The sequence below is a fragment of the Miscanthus floridulus genome, chromosome 15 (assembly GCF_019320115.1).
Source record: "Miscanthus floridulus cultivar M001 chromosome 15, ASM1932011v1, whole genome shotgun sequence".
Lineage (NCBI taxonomy): Eukaryota > Viridiplantae > Streptophyta > Magnoliopsida > Poales > Poaceae > Miscanthus > Miscanthus floridulus.
The window spans coordinates 1,975,920-2,001,560 of NC_089594.1; the positions used below are offsets into that span (position 1 = coordinate 1,975,920).

The window sequence follows — 25,641 nt, forward strand, 5'->3', positions numbered from 1 at the left end:
ATTAGAGGAAACTGGCAGAGGGAGGGTTCCTAAATACTGCTGCAGTGTTGCTCCTTGCATACAGTGCAATGTGACAAGGTAAAATGCGATTGATCAGATAATCACAAGGTAAAATGGCCACCAAAAAATCTGAGCTACTTCACATTCAGCAACGAACATGGGTGATCCTTAGGTGGAACTCTCTGGCGAATACTGCATAAAAAATGAAGTGTTTGTTACCTTGGATTAGTCTTCGATCTTAACTATCGGTATTGTTCCTTGCAGCTTCCGGCACTGCCTCTGTAGCTTCTCGTTGCTATATCTGACATCTAACATTTGAAGCGAACTCGGGAGGTTGCCCTCATGCAGCGACCTGATAGCAGGACAGCCACGGATCGATAATATCTTCAGTGAAGTTGGAAGCCTTTCCTCTGGTAGCGACCGGAAGGCACTGCAATCACTTATCTGTAGTTCTGTCAGCGAACTTGGGAGGGTGCCCTTGGGCAGCGACCGGATGGCATTACAGCTCAGGATATATAATTCCACCAGTGAACTCGGAAGGCGGCCCTTGGGTAGCGACCGGATGGAGCCACAGGTCACGATCTCTAATCTCTTGATGTTGGGAAGCCCACTTAACCCTTCTGGCAGGGACTGCAGCCTATAGCAGCCCTGAATTCGAAGAACCTGGAGGGAGGTGAGCATCTGCAGGGCCTCTGGTTGCTCCTTTGTGAAGTGCTCCATGTTGTTCTCACCAAAACATAGCTCTGTGAAGTGGCCACCGATGGGCACAGCAACAGTTCCTGCTTCCCCATCCGTTTCGAGCACCTGCAGCCTGGAGCTTTGTTGGGGAAGATCTTGTCCACACATCCGTGAAGGCTCTGGGACATCAAGTAAGTTGAGTGCTCACCAGATATATAATTCCTTGAGACGACCCTGGGCGAGGAGATGCCATAGGTCCTCAGATCTTACACCCCCACAATCATCTAGGACCAATTCGGTCAGATTTGTGAGAGGAGCCAGGGTAAGCATGCCATCCTTCATACCATGAAGAATGAAGGACTGCAGGGAGGTCGGAAAAGGGCAGTAAAAAGAGGGGAGCGAACTGGAGGATAGAAGCATGGGGCAATCTCTTATAATTATAACCAGTGATCTAAGGGAGCTCTGATTTTGGAGCAACTCCTTTAATTGGAGTGGCAAGGGAAGCTGTCCTCCTGCTGCAGCTTGTATTTCCTCTGTTCCTTCTGCCTGCTTGTTATCACACCTCCGTAGTTCCAATGTTGAGAGGTTAGGGAAATAAGAGATCAGCTGTGCCAACTCCTTCCCAGTGGCACCCCAATTAGATATCCCAAGCTGTTCAACTGGAAACTCGAATCGGCCATCATTCTCACCTTCAGCCGGCCGCGGGACACTACTACAGTGACTTATCTTTAGGATCTTCATAGAATTTAGCAGTTGCAGGTGATGTAGAGGCACATATGGGCATCCACCGATATGGAACTCCTTTATTTCACTCAGATTACTGAAGACCAATACATTCCAGAGTTCACTATCAAGAGCACCCTTTTTGAACCATACACTCATTTTCTGTTCATTTTTCATGTAATCTATGTTCTGAATAGCCGCACCCACTCTCCACAGTCTAGCTTTGGACAGAGAATGACTCCAAGGAATTGGTGGCACTGAAACTAGTTTCATACAGTCTGAAATACAGATCTGCTGTAGGATGGGAAACATGTGCGGAAATGGCAGCTCTGTAAGTTCAGAACAATCCTCAACAGTGAGTACCTCTAGCTTAGAGAAAGGGCTATCTACACTCCATTTTTTGAGAGTTGCTATGTTGACAAGTTCTAGCCTTTTCAGATTGTGAAAGATTTGGCCTGCGACGCATGGGCGCTCATCGCCAACCATTAGGAACTCTCCTAGCAGAGGTGGAAGACTATTCCATGCAACACCTTTGAGACAAAGGCATTCCAAATTCTTAACAAAGTGATCTGTACATAGCCAAGTAGGGTATGTGTAACCTCCATGTCCTTTAATGCACACCTCTCGAAGATTACTGTATGGTTTAGAGCATTCCAGAACATCTTGTTCTATTTTTGGATCCCTATTAGGCTAGTTTTTATCCCAACTTAATATTAAGCGATTTAAGTTGTTGAACTGGAGTAATTTCAATTCTTCCAATTCTGTTCTACCACCAGCCTTTTCAAGGTTTTGAAGCTTCAATGACCCTTGGAGCTGTACCAATTGCACTAATTGGTTCCATTCAAAACCATGTTTTTCTCTTTTGACCTCAAACCTCCTTAGCTCTTGTATAGATTGAAGTTTCCCAATCTCGAAAATTCCATAATGATAAGAACTTTTTGGCACAAGAAAATGACGAATTTTCACTAGGTTGCTCATACCTCTGGTAGAAGCGCAGATGTCTTCTATATCTGCATAACTAAAAATATAGCATTCTTTCAGATCTAGCACCAACAAGTTATGGAACCTTGACATCCTGCCAAATAGACTTCTTCCATTCAATACATAACCCTTGATCCTTAAGTAACGAAGATGGACAAGTTGTGAAAATCTGGGCAATAGTTCCTCCACATGATAAGATGCTCCAGATAAGAAAATTACACGAAGGGCTCCCCAGCAGCATACTGCGTGGGCGGCGGCGGGGAAGCGACCTCACATCCGTCGCGCCCGTGCTGCGGCGGCGGGAGGCGCCGGAGTCGCGGCCGTGATGCTCAGATGCAGCGAATCAAGCACGCGCCTGCTGCGGGATACAACGAACGGGGCATAGGCTTCGATGGGGGATGGGTCGGCTTGCCGGAAGGAGGGGAGGACGCCGGAGTCGGGCAGCAGACGACGGGCGCGAGGAGGAGACGACGATGGGAGCAGAGGAATCCCTGAAGATGGATTGATGTCTGATGGCGAGTCAGCAACAATGTCGACTGCACCTGATTTATCTGCTCCCTCCAATGAACGTTGAATGTTAGCAATGCATTTACCATATGGGATCGAAGAGATCTTCTTCAGCAAATTCAGCAAGTCTGAAGAGGCAGGTGTCGAAGTTGGTAGACAATACAGTCAGAGTGTTCAACATTGATAACAAAAGTTCAGATAGAAAAAATTCAACGTTTACATTCATGATTGCATTTGACTGGAGACTATGCTGCAACCTTGCTTGGCACACGTCTAGCACATTTTCTTTTGACCAATAAACTGTAACTGCTTCAAACAAAATAATAACGGTGAAAGATTTGAAATTTAAACGTTTTATTTTAACAAAAACAATGGGAAGCCTTGCAGGAAGTGTTGCCTGACAAACTGAACTCTGTTGTCTTAAGTCTGACAGACCCCAAATTGCTTGATGTTATGCTTCAGTTAATTCAGTACATTTCCATCTGTGGCAGCCTGCAACATGTTAATCCTTAATACCACGGGTTCTTTTTGTCTAGCGTGCAAGATAGCTATGTATTATTGTATACTAAGTAGAAGAAAAGAAAGTATATGAATACAACCCACACGAATTTCAGGAACTCAAACTGTCAATATGACAGTTCAGCCTACTGAAATTCAAAATGCAGTGTTCCTGTGAGGGAGGGCGGCGACGAGGGCTGTCTGTATTAATATGTTGCTGTTGACATGAGATAAATTGGTGATGGCTTCTCATCACTCACGGACCTTTATCTTGCAAATCTATGGAAAATCTTCAGGGGTTGCCAGGCATACTGAACTATGTGGTCTACTGATGCCAAGCCTGCCAAATCCCAAATTACTCCAAATCTTCGGGCTTAAGTTATGTGAAGTACATTCCATTGGGGCCTGCCTGCAACGCATTAGTGACAGTGCTCTTGTTTGTTTGAGCCCCACTTCCTGTAGAGAATGGTGGGCGACAATTATAAGAGCAACTAGGTTTAAGAGAACAACACAATGTGCACACTTTGACACAATGCTTTTACGTGGAAAAAACTCCTCAAAATGAGGAGTAAAAAACCACGGGACCATCACGGTCCACTGCCAAATTTTCCATTATGTGAGGATGATCGATACAAGTAATCTTGTTGTTGTGAGGATGATCGATACAAGTAATCTTTACAGTATCTAGAGATAATAACAGAAGCTGAAAACCATCATTGTACAGCCCTTGCATGACCAAACATAACCACAAAAGTAATCAAGAGCTAACAGGGGTTAACCACTTCACCAAGAAAAGGTCACGTTGCTGAATCTGACAACCTGAAGCAGCCAATCCATTTTGCACACTGCTAAATAATGGCAACCCAAACTAATAAAATCTCTCTCAAACTTGATGTTCTTCTAGCACTGACATACTAGTTTTCCCACAGCTGCAGATCAAGCAAAACATTTTTTTACTGAACTTTTAAACTCTATCTTTTGAGCAAGGTGGCATCTAAAGGTGTTTTTCTCCCTTTTGAATCCCAGTATCTTGAACATGATTTACCACCATGCCAGTTCTAGGTTCACTGATGCTGCTGCAATGGATGTATGAAATGACTGCACTTCTCCCAGTTGCAGCATTGCTACTCACTTTGGTACAAAGAACATCCATAGTTCAGACTTCAGAACAGTCCCTTTCCTAAAACAGAAGACAAATTGAATAAATGAAGTCACTTATGTTGCATAATGTCATGGACACACAATATTCATCTCTATGTATCCTAATGTCACCGGCATGCCGGAGATGCAAATACTATGCATTTTCAGAAATTGTAAACTATCTATATTTTTATTATCTTCAAATATTATTGAACAGTACGAATTCAGTTATGAGTGTTCCAAAAGGAAATTAGATTCTTAACAGAAAAAAAATCAGAAAAGAGCCTATGCAGCTATTAGTTTTTTGTTAACAGTAAAACTTTTTAAATGTTTTATTTTGTATTACGAGAAAAGCAGTATGTTTCATAGAGGGTTCCAACATTAAGATATATTTGTATAATTATGTACAGTAATATTGGAAGGACATGGCTATTTAAATAAAAGGTCATAAAGGGGACAGCGACCAGATATATCTAATAATGAAACAAGCTACCATCATATGTATGTGATTATGTGTGTACATACTTGTTTCAAATCTTCGTTACTTGAGGCCTCAGAAGTATGGATACATCCTGGGCAGATTATAAGGGCCTAGTAGAAGAGAATGAGTATCCAAGAAGAACCCTGCACACAGTTGGTAAGGAAAAATGTGATTGATCAGATAATGTGACCTGGTAAGGAGGGGTACCAAACAAATTTTGAACTACTTCAGATTTAGTAATGAACATGGGTGCTCCTTATGTGGAACAAGTTTTGCCAAAAGTAAAGTGTTTGTTACCTTGTATTAATCTCCAAATTTAACTATTGGTATAACAGTATTGTCCCATGTAGCTTCTGGCATTGCCTCCATAGCTTCTCGCTGCTAGCCGCGTCTTGGCACCCGATCGCCATGGGCTTTCTTCTGGAACTCCACGATGGACCTGCCAGTCCAACAGATCATCAACACGCTCTGCCGATGTCCACGTACTCGATGCCTAGGTCGCGTGGTGCGGCTATCTATACTTTTTTCAGGGACGAGGCCGGCGTCATGCGGGAGGTTCCTCCAGGGATGCAATGCTCGCCTCCATCGGTAGCACGACGTCAGGCATTCGGCCTGCATCAAGTTTCAGAAAATAATGTGGTATCAATTTCAGTAATAGCTTTCACTCATGCGCCTGCCTGCCTGGATTTCAAATGCTCAGCAAGGGATGAGTAGTCATAGCACCTGAGAGAAGCTGCTCAGCAAACGCAAGATGCTCCTTTTCATTAGCCATTCAGGGCAGGGCCTGACAGTTTCTATCGTTTCTGATAAGACCTTTGCAGATGCCTCTATATGTGCTGGGAGCCTGGGACATAGTTCAAGCATCAGCGACTGACGCTACTAACAAGGGGAGGGATGTCAATAGTATGTTATAGCAGAGGTTAAGCTCCATTGATGAGTACGGTGGATGCTCCATCGAGCCCGAACACCAAGGCTTCCTCTGCTGTGAGAAATTGGCCCCTCCCAGGAAGTTAGGACTCCGATCCTCTAAGCCGGCTTGGACCGAAGCGTCGAAGATATCCCATCCTTAACTTACCAAAGCCATGTGATAGGAGGAAAAATGCATTAGTGAATGCGTGTGATAAACAAAGGACAGACAAATGAAAGGAGAACCAGAGGGAGAGAGACAGGGTCAAACGTTCAGCCTTCTAATATTGGAGAAAGGTCAAGTAAGGAAACAAAATTTACATGCTATTAACACTGGAGAAAGGTCACTTCAATGAAACTAGATGAATGGACTGTCAGCAAATTGTGTTGGAATTGTGTCAGAAGTATTGTTACCTTGACTACGGGGACAGAGAGCTGCGCAAGCAGCTGGCTGTGACAGCGTTCTGACGCCGATGACCTCCCAGCAGCTGGAGGCTCAAGTCATGCAATTCATTGGACTGATCAGTTAGAAGATTTGAAAAACAGATGGGAGCCTATCAAATTCAGATGAAGCAGTTGGTGAGGTTCGCGATGTAACTCACCCAATGGTACACCATTTGAAATCTTGATGCTGATGTAACAGCGTTGATACAGCTTTCCATTATCCCAACCTATGCATTTTGTAAAGCTCTTGATGCCAGGAGCACAAGCAGATACAATGGGAGATAGCGTCAAGAATGCCCTGTCATGAATAATTTGCTCAATGTCTGCTGAAAATGGTCCGCCCATCACAACCTGACAAAAAAAATGTTTGATATCCAGGTTACATGTTGTCTAGGACCGAAACCAAGATGGGAAAAACAAACTCAATCATAGTATCCTCATTTGGACCATGTATTCTAAGAAATTCATATATGAGCAAATGAATAATTTAAGATCAAAATTCCAGCACAAATTCTAATGTTTGGAAAGGATGGAGGAAACTAAATAAGAGTAAACTGGAAGAGGGGTGTTTCCTAATACTGTTGTCCCTTGCATACAGTGCGACGTGACAAGATCGAAGCCATACTGCAACATCTGAGGTAGACATTACTTAGCACACAACTCAATATTAAAATGTCTCTAAAAGAAATAAATCTGAGAATCAAGCAGTCTGGGTGAAACATCAACAACATTAACTGAATAAGGACCTGCATGTTCAGTCTAATTGTCATATACTGTCAGATCTTATGCAAGGATACTATTATAAAACTGAACAAAAATCTTTTAGAAACACTCAAGAAAAAGAGTAACTTTTCTCTAATGTTGCTAAACAAAAACAAGAACAAGATTCCTACAATGGAATGGACCAGGTGTCAGGAGGAGGGCTTGTCATGTCGTCCTAGTAGAAGAGAATGTATCCATCCCTGCACACTATCGGTATAACTTGGTAAAGAGGGGTACCAAACGAAATTTGAGCTACTTCACATTCAGCAACGAACATGGGTGATCCTTAGGTGGAACTTTTTTGGTGAAAAATAGTCCAAAAAAAGGAAGTGTTTGTTACCTTGCTATCAGTATTGTTCCTTGCAGCTTCTGGCACTGCCTCTGTAGCTTTTCATTGCTACGAGTGACATCTAACACTTGAAGCGAACTCGGGAGGCTGCCCTCATGCAGCGACCTGATAGCAGAACAGGAGCAGATCGATAATATCTTTAGTGAACTTGGAAGGCTTCCCTTTGGTAGCGATTGGAAGGCACTGCAAATAAATATTCATAGTTCTGTCACTGAACTTGGGAGGGTGCCCTTGGGAAGCGACTGGATGCCATTACAGTTCGAGATATGTAATTCCACCAGTGAACTTGGAAGGCCACCCTTGGGTAGCGACCGGAAGGAGTCACAGTCCCAGATCTCTAATCTCTTGAGGTTGGGAAGCCCACTTAACCCTTCTGGCAGGGACTGCAGACTAGAGTAAGCATGAATTCGAAGAACCTGGAGGGAGGTGAGCATCTGCAGGGCCTCTGATTGCTCCTTTGTCAAGTGCTCCATGTCGTCATTCCCACCAAGCGCTAGCTCAGTGAGAGAGGAAGCGAAGTGGGCACCGATGGGCACAGCAACGGTGCCTCCTGCTTCCCCATCCGTTTCGAGCGCCTGCAGCATGGAGCCATGTTTGGGAAGATCTTGTCCACACATCCGTGAAGGCTCTGGGACATCAAGTAAGTTGTGCGCCCCCCATATTAGTAATTCCTTGAGACGACCCTGGGCGAGGAGATGCCATAGGTCCTCGGATCTTAGACCCCCACAATTCCATAGGAACAATCTGGTCAGATTTGTGAGAGCAGCAAGCGATGATCCTTCACACCTTATTTGATCCTCCACACCAAGAAGATCGAGGGACTGCAGTGAGGTCGGGAAAGGGCAATCAAAAGAGGGGACCAAACTAGAGGATAGAAGCATGGGGCAATCCCTTATAGTCAGTGATCGAAGGGAGCTCTGATTTTGGAGCAACTCCTTTAATTGGAGGGGCAACTGCAGCTGTCCTCCTCCAGCTGCTTCTGTTTCCTCTGCTCCTCCTGCCTGCTTGTTATCACACTCCTCTAGTTCCAACGTTGAGAGGTTAGGGAAATAAGAGATCAGCTGTCCCAATTCCTTCCCAGTGGCAATACAACAAGATACCTTGAGCTGTTCGACTGGAAACTTGAATTGGGAATCATTCTCACATTCAACCGGCCACAAGACACTACTACAGTGACTTATCTGCAGGGTCTTCAGAGAATTCAGCAGTTGCAGGTGACGTAGAGGCACAGGTGGGCATTCACTGATCCTGAACTCCTTTATTTCACTCAGATTACTGAAGGCCAATACATTCTAGAGTTCATAATCAAGAGCATCTTTTTTGAACTGTACACTCGATTTCTGTTCATTTTTCCTGTAATATATGTCCTGAATTTTTGCACCCACTCACCACAGTCTAGCTTTGGACAGAGAACGACTCCAAGGAATTGGTGGCACTGAAACTAGTTTCACACAATCTGAAATATAGATCTGCTGTAGGATGGGAAACATGTGCGGAAATGGTAGTTCTGTAAGTTCAGAACAATCTTTAACAATGAGTACCTCTAGCTTAGAGAAAGGGCTATGTGCACTCCATTTTTTCAGAGTTGCTATGTTGACAAGTTTTAGCCTTTTTAGATTCTGAAAGATTTGGCCTGCTTGGTCGCTCTTCGCCAACCGTCAACAACTCTCCTAGTAGAGGTGGAAGACTTTTCCAGGCTACATCTTTGAGACAAAGGCATTCCAAATTCTTAGCAGAGTGGTCTGTACATAGCCAAGTAGGGTATGTGTAACCTCCATGTCGTCTAATGCACACTTCTTGAAGATTACTGTGTGCTTCCAGGCATTCAAGAACATCTTGCTCCTTTTTTGGATCCCTATCAGATCGATTTTTGTCCCATCCTAATATTAATCGATTTAAGTGTTGCAAATGGACTAATTTTAATTCTTCCAGTTCTCTTGTACCACCAACCTTTTCAAGATTACAAATCTTCAGTGACCCTTGGAGCTGTACTAATTTCCCTAATTGGTTCAATTCAAAACCATGTTTTTCTCTTTTGACCTCAAATCTCCTTAGCTCTTGTATAGATTTAAGTTTCCCAACCTCAAAAATTCCACCATGATAAGAATTATTTGGCACAAGGAAATTATTAGACATGTATAGACTAGTCCTGTATACGTTGTATCTGGACATGTTGTACCCCAGCCCATTGGGCTATAAAAATATGAAAGGTCACCCCCCCTAAGAGGGTGTGAGGTGTTTCCCTATCTCTCTGTCTCTCTACATGGTATCTACATCAATTAGATCCTAACTTACCACTTCCGCTCCCTCTCCCGATCCCGATCGAAACCGATCGGTATCGGTCCTCTCCCGTAGCCGCCGCCCACCTCCCCGCGCGTGACCTCTTCACGTCGCATCCACCCACCCCAGGGGCTTCCCCTTCCTTCCTGATGTCCACCACGCCGGTGACTCTCAGCGCTCCATGCCGGCCACCGGGAATGGCACCCTACCGGCCACTGGTGCTAGCACCATGGGTGCCCTCGGCGCCGGGCCCGCTCCACCACCGATCGTGGCCCATCACTATGCCACAGTCAACGTCAAATCCCACGTCCCGATCACGTTGGAATTGAACTCCAACTACTCCAAGTGGGCGTTCTTCAACAAGTCGCTGTGCGGCAAATTCGGCTGCACTCGCACATCGACGGCTCTGCTCCTCCTCAACCCGATGACCCCTAGTGGGATGCCGCGGAGTGTTGCGTCCGCAGCTGGATCCTCGGCTCCGTCGACGACTCCGTCCTTGATCTCGCCATGGACGAGCCCGATCTGAACGCCCGCGGCCTCTAGGTGGCAATCGAGGACATCTTCCGTGCCAACAAGGAGCCGCGCGCCATCTTCCTCAACGAGTTTCACTCCATGATGCAGGACGACTCCACCGTCTTGGCGTACTGCCAGCGCCTGAAGACCAAGGCCGCTGCCCTCCGCGACGTCGGTCATCATGTGGAGGACTCGCAGCTCATCCTCGCCCTCCTGCGCGGCCTGAACCCTCGCTTCTCCAACACCACCGACGACATCAGCAACTCCACTATCCTTCCCTCGTTTGCCAGGGCTCATGACATGCTGGTCCTCAAGGAGATCCGCCTGGCCAACGACGAGAAGACCGTCGTCAACACCGCCCTCCTCGCCGCGGCCAGCTCTGGCTGCACCAGTCCAGGCGACTGTCGCTCCACCAATGCCGGGGCCTCCTCCAGGGGACACAGCAGCCACACCACCGGCTACGGCAGCGGCACACAAAGGGTGGTGGCGGCAGCAAGGGCAAAGGCAAGGGCAAGAAGGGCTGGAATGGCGGCCCTCCACAGCAGCGCGGTGGTGCTACTGGTGCTCCCCAGCAGGCTGCACCCATGGGCCCCTGGTTCTGCTACAACCCGTGGGCACCCCAGGGTCCTCCCAGGGTCCAGTAGGGCCACAACACCTAGCGTTCTGGGGTCCTCGGCGCACCCCCTCAGGCTCACACGGCCTTCGCGCCGGTGCAGCCACCCACGTCCTTTGCGCCGCTCTAGGTCTCCCAGCCGGCTCCCATGTGGAACCAGGCTGGCCTCGTCGCCGCGCTGAACCAGATGAATCTCTAGGATCAGCATCCCTGGTTGTTGGACTCCGGTGCTTCCTCTCACATGAGCTCCTCGGATGGTATACTTTTTTCCAGCCATCCTTCCTCTCACTCCTTCATTACCGTTGGCAATGGTCAAAATCTTCCTATTACCTGTCGTGGCGAGTCTATCCTTCAAACACCAGTGTCAAATTTTCCTCTTCATAATGTTTTAGTTGTTCCAAAACTAGGGCACAACTTGATCTCAGTTCGTCAGTTCACTAGGGACAACAACTGTTCTATCGAATTTGACGCTCTTGGTTTTTCTATCAAGGATATCCCGACCCGGCGCGTGATGCTTCGCTGCAATAGTGCTGGCGCCCTTTACACCATCCCCACTGCATCCGCCCCTCCACACGCAAGCCTCGCCATCTCCACCGACCTCTGGCATCACCGTCTTGGTCATCCCAGCTCCACCAGCCTCGACATTCTTCACCATAGTGCCTCCATCAGTTGTAATAAATTAGAGCATACTCTATGTCATTCGTGTCAGCTTGGCAAACATGTGCGGCTTCCTTTTTCAAATTCCAGTTTATTTAGCTCTATGCCTTTTGAACTTGTTCATTGTGATGTGTGGACATCCCCCGTTGCTAGTATCTTGAGTTATCAATACTACCTCGTTTTGCTCGATGATTTATGCATTTTTGCTGGACTTTAACCCCTCGTTCGCAAATCTGAGGTAGCAGCCCACATTACCAATTTTTGCACTTATGTCTCCACACAGTTCAACCTCGCCATCAAAGCCTTCCAGGCCAATAACGGCACCGAGTTCGTAAACAATACCCTCCAGACTTTATTTGCCTCCCGTGGTATTCATTTACACCTCTCGTATCCCTACACTTCTCCACAAAACAGCAAGGCCGAACACATTCTTCGCACACTGAACAACATCAGCCACACTATGCTCATTAATGCACACCTGCCTGCACCCTATTGGGTTGAGGCGCTCGCCACAGCGACACACCTGCTGAACCGGCGCCCGTGCTCCGCCGTTCGCAATGCCATCCCATATGCTCTACTTTACAACAAGACACCTGATTACTCCCACCCTCGTGTTTTTGGGTGTCTCCGCTACCCAAACTTGACCGCCACGGTTCGCCACAAGCTCGCCCCTCGTTCTACAGCTTGTGTCTTTCTTGGCTATCCCTCATCACACAAGGGGTACCGTTGTCTCGATCTGTCGACCCGGCGCATCATCATCTCGCGCCATGTTGTTTTTGACGAGACGTGTTTTCCCTTCGGACTTCACACTTCCGGGTCCTCGCCCAACGACCTGGATTTCTTGTTTGCAGGTACTGTGCCGACGCGCATCCCTGCGGTCGCTCCGTCGCCTGCCGACGCTGAGCGACCGCGACCATCTCAGGTGGTCCTGGAGGAGCTGGCGGACGACCCCGCGATTCTTCTCCGCGGGCCTGTGGTGGCTGCCGCTCCTGCTCCTGTACCAGTGGCTGCTCCTGCTCCACCAGCCCCGGACTTCCACCTGTCGTACAGTCGGTGTCCCCGGGCACCTGTGCCGGCGCCAGCAACGGAGCAGTCTGCGCCACCGCCAGCTGCCGAGCAGCCTGCACCCCCACCACCCGTGCAGCCTGCTCCGGCGCCGGTCGTGCCGGCTCCTACACCAGCACCTGCGCCACTGGCCTCCCGGATGGTCACCCGGTCACAAACCGGAACTCTTCGTCCGGCGCAGCGCTACGGCTTCTCCGCCACTCACTCCGTCGTCTCGCCGGTGCCGGCGAACTACCAGCCTTGGCCGACCCTCAGTGGAGGGCTGCCATGGCCGACGAGTACAAGGCGCTCGTTGATAACGGGACCTGGCGCATCGTTCCTCTATCTCCCGGCGCCAATGTTGTGACGGGCAAGTGGATTTTCAAACACAAATTCCACTCGGACGGTTCCCTTGCCCGCCACAAGGCACGTTGGGTCGTTCGCGGCTTCTCCCAGCGCCACGGCGTCGACTATGACAAGACGTTCAGCCCCGTCGTCAAGCCGGCCACGATCCGCGTCGTCCTCAGCCTCGCTGCTTAGCGCTCCTGGCCGATCCACCAGCTTGACGTGAAGAATGCTTTCCTCCACGGTCATCTGGTGGAGACCGTGTACTACCAACAGCCTCCAGCCTTCATCGACCCCACTCGCCCTGACGATGTTTATCTTCTGCAGCGCTCTCTGTATGGCCTAAAACAGGCTCCTCGAGCCTCGTACCAGCGGTTTGCCGCCTACCTCAGGCTCCTCGGCTTCGTCGCGTCCGTCTCCGACACGTCTCTCTTTGTGCTCAAAGAGGGGGACGCCACCGCCTACCTGCTCCTGTACGTCGACGACATCATCCTTACAGCGTCTTCGACTGCCCTCCTGCAGCGCATCATGGCGTGTCTCCACTCGAGTTCGCCATGACAGACCTCGGCGACCTGCACCACTTCCTCGGCATCGCCGTCACGCGCTCGCCACAGGGGCTCTTCCTCTCCCAGCGCCACCAGTACGCTGTGGACCTTCTACAACAGGCGAGCATGGCCGAGTGTCACTCTACATCCACACCAGTTGACACTCGTGCCAAGCTCTCCGCCACCGACGGCGCTCTGGTCGCCGATCCGTCACAGTACCGAAGTCTCGCCGACGCCCTACAGTACCTGACGATCACCCGTCCCGAGCTCGCCTACGCGGTCCAGCAGGTGTGCCTCTTCATGCACGATCCCCGCGAGCCCCATCTCGCGTTGATCAAGCGCATCCTGCGCTACGTGAAGGGTACTCTGTCCACCGGTCTCCACCTCAGCTCCGGGCCGGTTGACTCCCTCACCGCATACTCTGACGCGGACTAGGCAGGTTGTCCGGACTCCAGGCGTTGTACATCCGGTTACTGTGTTTTCCTCGGCGACAACCTGGTCTCTTGGTCCTCCAAGCGCCAGACGACCGTCTCCCGCTCCAGTGCTGACGGTTGTCCATGCCGTGGCCGAGTGCTGTTGGCTATGCCAGCTTCTCCAGGAGCTCCACACGCCCATTGCCTCTGCGACCGTCGTGTACTGTGACAATGTTAGCGCCGTCTATATGACCGCTAATCCTGTCCACCATCGTCGCACGAAGCACATCGAGATCGACATTCACTTCGTCCGCGACCAGGTTGCTTTGGGACAGGTTCGGGTGCTCCATGTCCCGTCGACTCATCAGTTCGCGGACATCATGACCAAGGGCTTACCTGTACAGTTGTTTATTGACTTTAGGTCCAGTCTTTGTGTCCGAGATCCTCCCGCTGTGACTGCGGGTGGGTATTAGACATGTATAGTCTAGTCATGTATACGTTGTATCTGGACATATTGTACCCCAGCCCATTGGGCTATATATATATGAAAGGTCACCCCCCTAAGAGGGTGTGAGGTGTTTCCCTATCTCTCTGTCTCTCTACAAAAATGACGAATTTTCACTAGGTTGCTCATAACTCTTGTAGAATTGTAGATCTCTTTTGTATCTGTATAACTAAAAGTGTAGCATTCTTTTACATCTAGGATCAACAAGTTATAAAATCTGGATATACTGTCAAATAGACTTCTATTATTTAATACATAACCCTTGATCCTTAAGTAACGAAGATGGACAAGTTGTGTAAAACAAGGCAACAGAACCTCCACATTATGATATGCTCCAGATAAGAAAATGACACGAAGAGCTTTTGCTTCCCGAAACATATTACTAAATATTTTGCAAAAGCTTCCATGCTGATCTCCGAATAACATTAGAGTACGCAGGTTTCCAGCTTTCAATCTTTTACTAAGTGCACCAAGGCCTCTCTTATGGTTTTCAAAGTTTGTTTTGTCCTGGACATCTGCATTATTTATGATGATGGACATGTGACGTATAGAAGCAGGGATTTGTATTGACCACACATTAGACCTTAGTATGCTAAGACATTCATGTGCTTAAACATTTCTTGCCAAGTCATGGAGTAGATCATGTATAACATAATAAGTGTGCCCATCCTCTCTTTTTCCTCCTGGAAGAAGCCGTGACTAACCAAGTTGCTTAAATAACCTAGTCCAATATCTTCAATTCTCTCGTTTTGATCATCAGGGCCTAACAACCCTAGTCCTATCCACAAGTGGATTAACTTTTCCCTTCCAAATTCATAATCTTCTAGGAACAAGGCACAATGGGAAAAACATTGTTGTAGATGAAAAGGAAGATAGTTATAGCTAAGCTTTAATGCTGACATTATATCATCCTCACTGACCTGATATTCCCATTCTTACTCTCAAGTACTCTTCTCCAATGTTCCAGGGTAAGTTCATTTCTTAGTAATCTACCAACGGTTTTTACTGCAAGAGGGAAACCTTTCAATCTCTTCACTATGTTGCACCCAACATCATGCAAACTAGTATGCCCTTCCCATGCTTGTTGGTCACCAAACACACATGCTTGGAAGAAACACATGCATTCTTCATCACTTAGGCGTTCCAATCTTATTGGATAGCCTATTGTTGTAACCATTTGTGCCACCTTCGGAATTCTTGTTGTGACTATAACCATGTTACATTTTGTTTGTACTTTCTTAAATGGGGCTAGCAGTTTTATCCATTCATTTTCGTGATCTGTCCACCTGTCATCCAAAACAAGCAAGAACCACTTGGACTGCAACCTTTTTTCAATCAGATCTTCAACACTTTCATTCCCCTTTTCATTGTCAAGATTAGGGATTTGATTTACAATTTCTTGTGCCAACCTACTTGCACTGAAATTTTAAGAGACGCATACCCATACCCGGACATGGAAGTGGCTCTTCACGTCTTCATTTATGTGTTGTGTGAATGTTGTCTTCCCAAGACCCCCTGGACCAACTATTGAGAGCACAGTGAGATCATTTTTTTTTGAAACATAAGGCAGGAGCTCTGCCGCTCAATTAAGACGAAAGAAAGTAATAATGTACAAGAAGGTTAGCCAACCGAGTAGCCAAAATGGCACCCGAGGGGCTAACCACCCCACGCGACGCGATTGAGCACAAACACGACACACTGCCATGAATCATCGTTGCCGAGCATGGAAGCAAAGCTGCTAGCAGCTTGGACCTCCCATGGCAGGCCACCCACTAGTCACCTCCCGCCGGGTCCAAAGGAACGACCGCCACCGGTCATCGTTGCCAAGCTCAACCCACGAAGAGCAGCTCCGACTTCCAGTCGCAAACCCATGCCTCGCATCGAGGCCGCGGCGATAATCCAGATGCGACGCCTTCAGGAAGGGAGCGACGCCGATGGCGCCACCGTCGCACGTCCAAAGTGGACCGGGTTTTCACCCTTGGATGACATGCTAGAGGGGAACATGACGCCCCCAACAGGGAAGCGGCGCCCAATGACGTCGCCGTCGCCAAGGCTTTCGCCCAAGAACCCTCTAGCATGAACGCCGGGTCACGAACCGGACCCCCTGCCAGCCAACACCGCCATCGTCGCTGTCCCGCCGCTCCATGGAAGCCCCTTCAGAGGGGCATCGACGCGCCGGCTGCACGCAGCAGCCGCACAGCTGCGTCGACCGTCACCCCCTCCGTCCGGGCCACGCATAGCCGGACCTGGCTCCACCGCTCGCGTCCCAGTGCCGCACGACGAGGCCGCCACAGACCATCTTCGTCGGCCCAGGCACCCGCCGATGTCGCAGCCGACCTCGCCGCCAGCCGCAACAGGGCGTGTGCCCCACCATCTCGGGCGCCGCCCCCTGCCCTGGGACCGCCGGATCCGGACACCAGGCCCCAAACCCGGTGCCCCATGCCGCCGCCGCCGCCTCCATCTTGACCACGACCGCAGGCACCGCCCGCCGCCGGCCCCGAAGCCGAACCGGCCACCTGGAGTCCAGATCTGGCCTCGTATGCCAGCACCGAGCACCCTGCAGCCATGCCCGCCGACGTCGGGCACCTCGCGGCCGCTGCACGCTGACGCCGGGCGCACCTGGTGAGGAGGCAGCGGATCAGCCCACTGGCAGCCCGGAGGTAGCCACCGCCGTAGTCGCGTCGGTCCGGCCTTGAAGCTGCCCGCAGCTCCAAGAGCCACTGCCACCAGAGCAGCTGGGCCACCGGAGCAGCCGCGTGGCTCCCGCGCCGCCGCAGCGCTGCCGCTGCACCACAGCCCCGCCACCGCACCACCACGCCGCCGCAGCTGCCTCCTGCCACCGCACCACGGATCTGCGTGCCGGCAAGCCAGATCCAGCCTAGGGGACGCCGGATCCGGGCATGGCAGGCCGGAATCCCGCCGCCGGCCGCCACCCCAAGCAGACCTCCGCCATGGCCAGAATCCATTGGGAGCACCTCCGGGAGAGAGAGAGGAGGGAGGAGAAGGGGGGGAAGACCTAGCCGCCGCCATCCCTGCCTTCGGCCGGCCTGCCGGCGTCGAGCTCCGGCGGCGGCCGGGGATGGAAGCGTGAGGGGGCTCGGAGGCGTGTGGAGGAGCGGCGCCGCCCGAGTCGCCCTGGAGAGAGCGACGCGGGGGCCGTGCGGGTGCCGTTTAATATTTAGATGTTATTCCATCTATGACATCCTTTTTCAGTTTATCCCTCCCATATAACTTTGGCTCTATAATCTGTGGGGTCGTTTCTGTTGGTTTGGTTGAAAGCAGTGCCTTGTTGGGCTGAGGTGCTGGTGGAGGCTATGGTTTGCTGCAGCTCGAGATCAAGAATTGTTGAGACCTTGGCACATAACGGCTTAAGCTGTTCAACTATTTCCACCATCCTTTTGGAGATTGCCACCTGGTCAAACTTGAGTTTTGGCTTTCTACGATGCTGGCACGCCACAAAAGCACACGAGCATGAGGGGAGCTTGAGCTTACTAAGGACGGCCCCGGCCGTGTGGCAGCCGTTAAGGACGAGGCCTCCGACGAGGCCTCGGGCATCAACATCGGTGGTCTCATAGGTTCCGTCGAGCTCGTCTTGGATGCGGAAGTACTCCAGCTCGTCCAGCAAGTTGTCGGCGTCATACGCTTGGTGACGGAGCTCCTGCAAGAGCTGCCCCAGTGCTGGGCTCTGGGCATCGTGGCCACGGGCATTGTCCAGCATCCCTTGCGCGTACAGGAGTTCCAGCTTGAGGGCGCGTATGTTGGGGCCCAGCTTCGAAGAGGCTGCCCACGACTCCAGCAGGCCATCCGAGACGGGCCTCAGTGCCCTGGACACTGCCCAGCGTGCCGCGCTGATGGTGATCTCCATCCTCGCTTGAAAAGGTGCTGGGTGACAGAAGATGCTGCCGATCAGAACCTGCTTATTAGTCGTGGACTCGTGGTTATGTACTGCCATTGGCTCTCTGTATGTTCAGCAAAAGGTGAAGCAAGATGCAGAACGTATGGCTTACCTACGCAGAGCACGGAGTTGGAGTGGCTGCAGCTGCACCAAGGAGTTTCAGTGGCGAAGATGCGAAGTGTGAATGTTCAGTGTTACTCTCTAAGAGGAATGCGAGAGAGAACTCTGGGCAAGCAACTTGTGCCAGGGTTGGGTGGTTGTTGGAGATGTGAATATAAGCGTGTGTGTGGTTTACTCAGGGAACATGATGATTGGATTCGTCAGGTTTGGATGTGAAGCTAGATATGTTTCAACTTTCTTCCCTGTTTGTTCAATTACTGTTTCCTTTCCCTGTTTGTTCAATTATTGTCCTTACTGCTGCACTTGTTGATTTCTCGGTTTCAATGCAAAGGCACTTTCTCATGGTGCTCCAACGAGAGAAAGCAACGACTCCTTCCCTGTTTGTTCAATCATTGTTGCCTTGAAATTATCTATATTCTCTAAACCGGGCAGCAGGGGCAACGCACCCCACCACGCACTAGTGGAGCCATGATGGAGGGAAGCTCTGCCCTGCCCCCTGCACGTATAGGCTGTAGCTCGCCGATCCGGCCCGTGAATGCCGCATCCAACCTACCTCTCCCCTAGGGCCCTAGCGCTGGGCGCCGGCGGCCAACCTAACCTCACGTACGCGAGCCCAGTAGATGGACCTCCATTATGCATGCAAGTTGGGATCGAAGACATCTTGAGCAAATTCCACACCGTTTCATTTCTGCGGTCTGAACTCTGAAGAGGCCAAGTGTCCAAGTTTGGTAGACAACAGAGCTTCAAATTCAGTGTGTTTTACATAGCTTGACTCTGAAAATTCAGGTTCAGTGTTCTTGAGAGTCAGCGTTGGTCAGCTGATACTGTGATGTGAATCTACTTTGAAAAGCAGGGTCCTTTGCCTTCAAGACAAACTGGACCTATTTTATTGCTCTTATGTTCATTTTATTTTATATTATAGCGAGATCCATCCAGAAAGCAGTCACTGGAAATGCTAGCAGAACACGACCTTTGACACTTATTACTAGCACTATTTCATTCAGTCTTGTATCTCCTGTGCTTTTGCATGCTAGCCATTTGGCCTACAATGTCAAAACGCAGCAGTTGCCTATTCTATTATTCATAGCGATGCACTCTAGCAACTTCTCTTCAGCATAATATAAGTTTGAATCCGTATTTCAAATTTGGAAGGACAATTCAGTCTAGAGAACACCCTATGTATCTCCTCAACTTAGACACTATCTGGCAGAATCAGTTGACTACCACGTCAGTTAGCAACGGGTCATCATTTTGAAAGGGTCCATGTCAAAGACTGCCTAACCATGCAAAGAACTCATAGAAGAAAATTTTCTCTTTCAGTGATATCAACTGCATACTTCCTACTCCAGCCTTGACATTTACAGCAAAGAGCACAAAACTTGAGAGGTCATATAAGGCAGTAATAGATGTTCCATAACTTACTTCAATGATGGCAGTGTCAACGTTTTCTTGTGAGAATATAAGAAACCCAAGACCGGTGAAAACCTGAGAAAGCATGCAGATAATTATGAAAAGTCATGATAATAATTTGATGAGAGACAAAACATGAAACAGATCAATGCCAGGAGTATTGGATCCACCACAGAATTCCATCAGTTGTTTGCAGTTACCATTTGCATGTGTAATGAAACAGTCAAAATTTTACCATCGGAAGAAAAAAGGTAGGCTAAATTTTGAATAAAAAAACTACCTCAAAATGTGTCAGGGGTCCATTTTCTGATTCAATTGATTCATCATTAGCTCCCTTAGCCTAATAAAAAAGATCACTCAACAGTCCAACTGGGACAGGGCCTCCATCATTTCCAACAGAAATCCATTCATGTATTAATTGTTAGAAGACGAGGACTGCATAGAAGACAGAATTTTAGCAGTGTTAAAAGCCAGTGAGACACAATCAGTGTTTTCCTAAACGCTAAACGGTAAACAGTCGGTCACCTACCGTTTAGCCATTATTCGGGCAAAACGTCCCATTAAACGGGCTAAACGGCCAATTAAACGGGGTAAACGGGTGATTAAACGGAAACGGCGGACCACCGTGTAGCGTTTACACGGTGTTTAAACGGGCTAAACGACCGTTTAGGCGAACAGTGGACACAATGGAACTGAACAATTACAGACCATCTAAACAGAATATTACCCTTGAATACCTTGACATAGATCTCAGAATGAACAGTGAAAGACAATCTTAAAAACTAATTTGTTAGAAAACAAGACCCAGATCCCTAATAATCGAATCGGAGAGTGCTAAGTCAGAGAATGGCACTTTCTGTGGATACATCTTGCTACCTAAAACAGACTACATCTTGCTCCTCCATACCTCTTTGATGCATTGTATTCCTGTCCCCTACCGTAGTGGCACCACAAAATTTCTGTCATGATATTGGAGAGTTAAGACAGATTCCACACAAGAATTGCAAACGATTGACGAAGCTGATGGAGAGTTAAGATTACACCTGGAATAACTGCCCACATTGTAGCCTTTGATCCCTCATGATTCATGAATCATGATATTGGACAGGAACGCAGCAGTAGAACCTTCCCTACAAGCACAACTATTCAGCTCATCCTAGGCTCCTAGCTCCTCCTTGCATTCACCGTACTAGCCGTCGAGACGAGGGAGCGGGAGCCTCACCGGGCAGTGCGTGTGGGGGTCACTGAACCAGCGGAGACGGGGGCGCATGCGAGTATGCGACTGAGGTCGAAGCCGCCGTCGGAGTCGGTGCCGGCGCCGCCGCGGCACGCCCGACCGCTCGTAGTTGCGCAGCCGCTCCATGTGCTCGAAGAAATCGCCGGTCGAGCCCTCCGCTTCGCCTCCGGGCTCCGGCCATAGCGGACAGGCCGCGGCGGGCGCTGCTCCCCAGCAGCATACCGTGCGGGAGGCGGAGGGCGGCGGGGAAGCGACCTAACATATCGAGCACGCGCCTCACCGCTCCTCGCTGCGGGATACAGACGAACGGGGCCTGGGCTTCAGTAGGTGGGTCGGCTGGTCCGGCACTAGGGGAGGACGCCGGAGTCGGGCGCGAGGAGGAGACGACGAAGGGAGCATAGGAATGTCGACTGCACCTGATTTATCTGCTCCAATGAATGCTGAATGTCAGCAATGCACTTGCGATATGGGATCGAAGATATCTTCTTCAGCAAATTCAGCTTGACTGACAGAACTCTACATCTTCAGCAAGTCTGAAGAGGCCAAAGTGTCAAAGTTGGTAGACAACAGAGCAGAGATTCACATTCAGAGTGTTCTCATGAACATTATCCAAATTGATGACAGAAGTTTTCAGATAGAATAAATTCAACCTTTACATTCATGATTGCACTTGACTGGAGACTGTGCCGCAACCTTGCTTGGCACACGTATAGAACATCTTCTTTTGACCAATAAACCGCTTCAAGCGAAATAATAACAGTGAAAGATTTGAAATTGAGACGTTTTATATTTTAACACAAACAATGGGAAGCCTTCTTGCAGGTGGTGTTGCCTGACAAACTGAACTCTGTTGTCTAAGTCTGACAGACCCCAAATTGCTTGATGTTATGCTTCAGTTAATTCAGTCCATTTCCATCTGTGGCTGCCTACAACATGTTAATACTTAATACCACGGGGTTTTTTTTTTGTCTAGAAAAGAAAGTATGACAGTCCATTGCAAGAAAGCTGTGTATTATTGTATACTATAACTAGAAAGAAGAAAGTATGAATACAACCCACACGAATTTCTGGAACTCAAACTGTCAATATGACAGTTCAGCCTACTGAAACTCAAAATGCAGTGCTCCTGTGAGGAGGGCGGGGACGAGGGCTGTCTGTATTAATATGTTGATGTTGACATGAGACAAATTGGCGTTGGCTTCTCAGCACTCACGGACCTGTATCTTGCAAATCTATGGAAATCTTCAGAGGTTGTCTAGCATACTGAACTCTGTGGTCTAGCATACTGAACTCTGTTGTCTAGTACATTCCATCAGGGCCTGCCTGCAACGCATTAGTGACAGTGCTCTTGTTTGTTTGAGCTCCACTTCGTGTGGAGAATGGAGGACAATTATAAGAGCACAAGTAGCTTCAAGAAAACAACACGATGTGCACACTTAGACACAATGTTTTTACGTGGAAAAACCTCCTCAAAATGAGGAGTAAAAAACCACGGGACCATCACGGTCCACTACCAAATTTTCCATTATGAGGATGATGAATACAAGTAGTTTTTACAATAATCCAGAGATGGCACGGGGAGTGGTTCTATATTAGGAATCCGATAGAGGCGCCGTTTCCAGCGTTCACCGGCGGGAGGCCGGAGAAGCAGAAAAGTTGGTCATGGGGTTGCGCCCGCACGGAGAGGCACGAGGCGGAGGCCATGGAGGAGGAGCTCCGAAAGCTCGTAAGGCGCGGCCTCGATGGGGTGCGAGTGTTCCACACCCTTTACCACCGCCGGGTTGCGCCGTTGGTGGAGAGGACGCACCCGACGTCGGCGGAGGAGCTGCCGGATGACGAGATCTGGAGTCGCGTCGGCCGAGTGCTGCAGCTGAGGCCCGGAGAGACGGTCGTGGGGAAACCCATACCGTTCAATGCCTCGATCGTGCCCACACTGGTATGCTCCCTTATTTTGTTCGTGCTTTTTCTCTGCTTTTTCACATTTCTTTGATTTCGGTTTACTCGTTCCGTAGGGGCTTGGGAGGTACAAGTCCTGGCCGCACCTTCCTATGGGGCCGGAGGGCCGGGCCCGGCAGGCCGCCCAGAAGGAGGCGGCAGACTCCCGGAAGAAGAAAAGGACCAAGGAGGTTCAGCGGAAGGAAGAGAAGAAGAAGGAGGTCACCCGACGCGTGAGGGCCGGGGAACGTAGGAGCGACGTCGAGTCGGAACTCGCGTCGGACGATCCTACGGATTTGGACGACATGGTCTTCTCTGACGAGGAGGAGACTCAGGAGGTCGTTGTGACCTCGGCGGAGCGTCGCGATCCTACGGCGACGTCCGCTGGTGAGGAGCAGGAGCCCGCGCGGTGTGCGGAGGTTCCTACGTCGAGGAAGCGTGCGGCGAGCGCGGACGCCGTTGGTGGACGAGCGGCGAAGCGGACGTGGTCGCCGCGCCCCTCGGTGGTGTCGCCGGTCCCGTCATCGCCTGTGGCGGTCGCGGCTGAGCGAGCCGGGCGGTCCGAAGAGCAGACCAACGCTTGTGCGGCGACGGGACCGGTGCCAATGCTAGACTTGCAGCCGGAGGAGGCCTTGCCTACCGTGGGTGCGGTCGAGCAGTCCGGGCGGTCTGAGGGGCAGACTGGTGCCCGGTCAATGCGTGACTTACAGTCGGAGGACGCCCCGCCCGCTGCTCCGGTCGGGGAGTCCTGAGCCCAAGGTCGTAGCGACCCGCAGGCTGGGCAGAAGCCGGTCGGGACGACTCCGACCCCGTCTGAAGTGAGGGGGCGCGGGTCGCAGCCTGGGAGCGGTCCTCATCCCGTAGGTCCGTCGTCGTCGGAGCCTGCCTTCAGAGTCGTGCCGCTCACCTCCCGGTATGTTTCCTTTTGTTGCTCTTCGATCTTTTTGCCGGTTGAGTCTTTTTGGAGTGTGGCTTACCTATGATTTCCATCAGCAGTCGGGGGATGCCAGGGTTGAGCATCGCCCCGACCCCCGTGCAGGAGGTTTGGAGGCCCACTCTGCAGCGTATTCGGCGAGCGAAGGGGGCAGCAGGGTGGCGGCGGTGAAGCCTTCCCTCCCAGGGGTGGTGCCCCCCGGGGCGGCTGCTGATAAGGTGACAGCAGCAGTGATGTTGTTGGCGGTGATCCCGGTGCCGACGGCGGGGGTTGCGTTGGAGGTAACTCTTGCGGTCCTTCCTCCACCGGTCGTGGTGGAAGAGACGAGGGAGGGCGAGCTCCCTATCTCGCCGGGTGGAGGGCTGCACGACCTATCCTTGCCATCGGAGCCGGAGGCGCCGGAGGGAAGTGCGGCCGAGACAGAGTCGGGACGCCCGGCGGTGGTCGGCGCAACCGATGTGGTGGAGATCCCATCTGACGACGAGGCAGAAGTCATGGCGAACACACCGGCGTCGTCGCGGGAGCTGGTGGTGGTTCAGCCGGAGGCTGGGTCCTCCGGCGGGCCGCCGGTGGGTGACCTAGAGTGGCTCTGCCCTGAGGACCCAGCGAAGGCGCGGTTCGTCCTCCAGGATTCCCGGGAGTGTCAGCTCTGGGATATCTTTGGGGGGCAAGGGCATGTCGCGGTGTCTGAACTCACCAAGCTATCCGCGAAGCTCGAGAACGCCCGGAAGCAGGCTCAATTCGCTCGGCAATTGGTTGAGGTCGACCTGCAACTCACCACGGAGGTGAGTTTCTAGTACTTTGTCCTTGCCCTTTGAATCTTTCGTCGGTTGTTTTTAGCATGCTTGTTTTTCACAGGAAATAAGGAAGATGTCGTCCCGCAAGTCTTACTTCCTCCAGATGGAACATGCCCGGATGGTCGAGCTTGCGCGTCGGGTGGAGTCCGCTTGCCGCAAGTCCTAGGTCTGGGTGGCCAAGGCGGCCGCGGCGCGGGTGGAGGGGCAGCGTGCGGTGGAGTGGGCGACTGCTGCCGAGCAAGGGCTCGAGGCGGTGAAGGTCCGCTAGGAGGAGACCGAGGCGGGGCTGCAGGAGTCCCTGGCGAACACCAAGGCGGTGCTTCAAGAGGCCTTGGCGGCCCTTGAGCCGGAGCGGGCCACCCTGGATTCGGCACAGAAGGCCCTAGAGGTGGAGCAGAGGGCTCGATCGGAGGCGGATCAGGAGGTGCTCGCGCTCCGGGGCCAGGTGATGGGGATGGAGGAGGCGAGTGCCCGGCTGCATGAGCAGGTGGCTCGGCAGGCAGAGGATCTCTCCACCCTTGAGGCCTCTCGCATTGGTGCGTACCTTTTTTGTTTTCTCGTGGTGTTGATTTTTCCCTCAGCCTATTTCTGAGCTTGTCGCCCTTCTTCTAGAGCTGGGTGAAAAGGTGAAGGCGCTGGAGCGAGACCTGGAGATGACCAAGGCGAGCTTCAGCCGGAATGCCAAGGAGCTGGCCAAGTCCCATGAAGAGCGACGTGCTCTCGAAGGGGATCTTGACCAGATCCACAACGTTGCCCAGCTCGTCGTCTCGAAAGTCTTCAGGTCAGCGCCAAGTACCAGCGCGCCCGCGGTCCAGCTGGTGGAGGTCCTGGATGTGGTCAAGGACCTTGTCAGGAGTGGGCTATTTTATGGAGCGTCAGGGGTGCTGACCTCAGTGGCGACGTACCACCCGAATCTAGACTTCACCACT

General features: G+C 50.7%; 1 long non-coding RNA gene and 2 pseudogenes across 1 annotated transcript; all 3 read right to left on the minus strand.

Moving 5' to 3' along the window:
• Window positions 1-225: 225 nt before the first annotated feature.
• On the minus strand, window positions 226-2,887 carry LOC136509046 (putative disease resistance protein At3g14460; annotated as a pseudogene).
• A 1,116-nt stretch (window positions 2,888-4,003) lies between these two features.
• LOC136509047 (uncharacterized) lies at window positions 4,004-20,762 on the minus strand. Its single transcript, XR_010772200.1, has 9 exons — window positions 20,717-20,762; window positions 20,090-20,244; window positions 19,822-19,884; window positions 6,517-6,709; window positions 6,329-6,402; window positions 5,732-6,078; window positions 5,306-5,620; window positions 5,053-5,151; window positions 4,004-4,567 (listed from the first exon to the last, which is right to left on the minus strand). It is a non-coding gene; the product is annotated as an uncharacterized lncRNA (long non-coding RNA).
• Window positions 7,288-18,249, minus strand: LOC136508230 (uncharacterized; annotated as a pseudogene).
• Window positions 20,763-25,641: the final 4,879 nt, after the last annotated feature.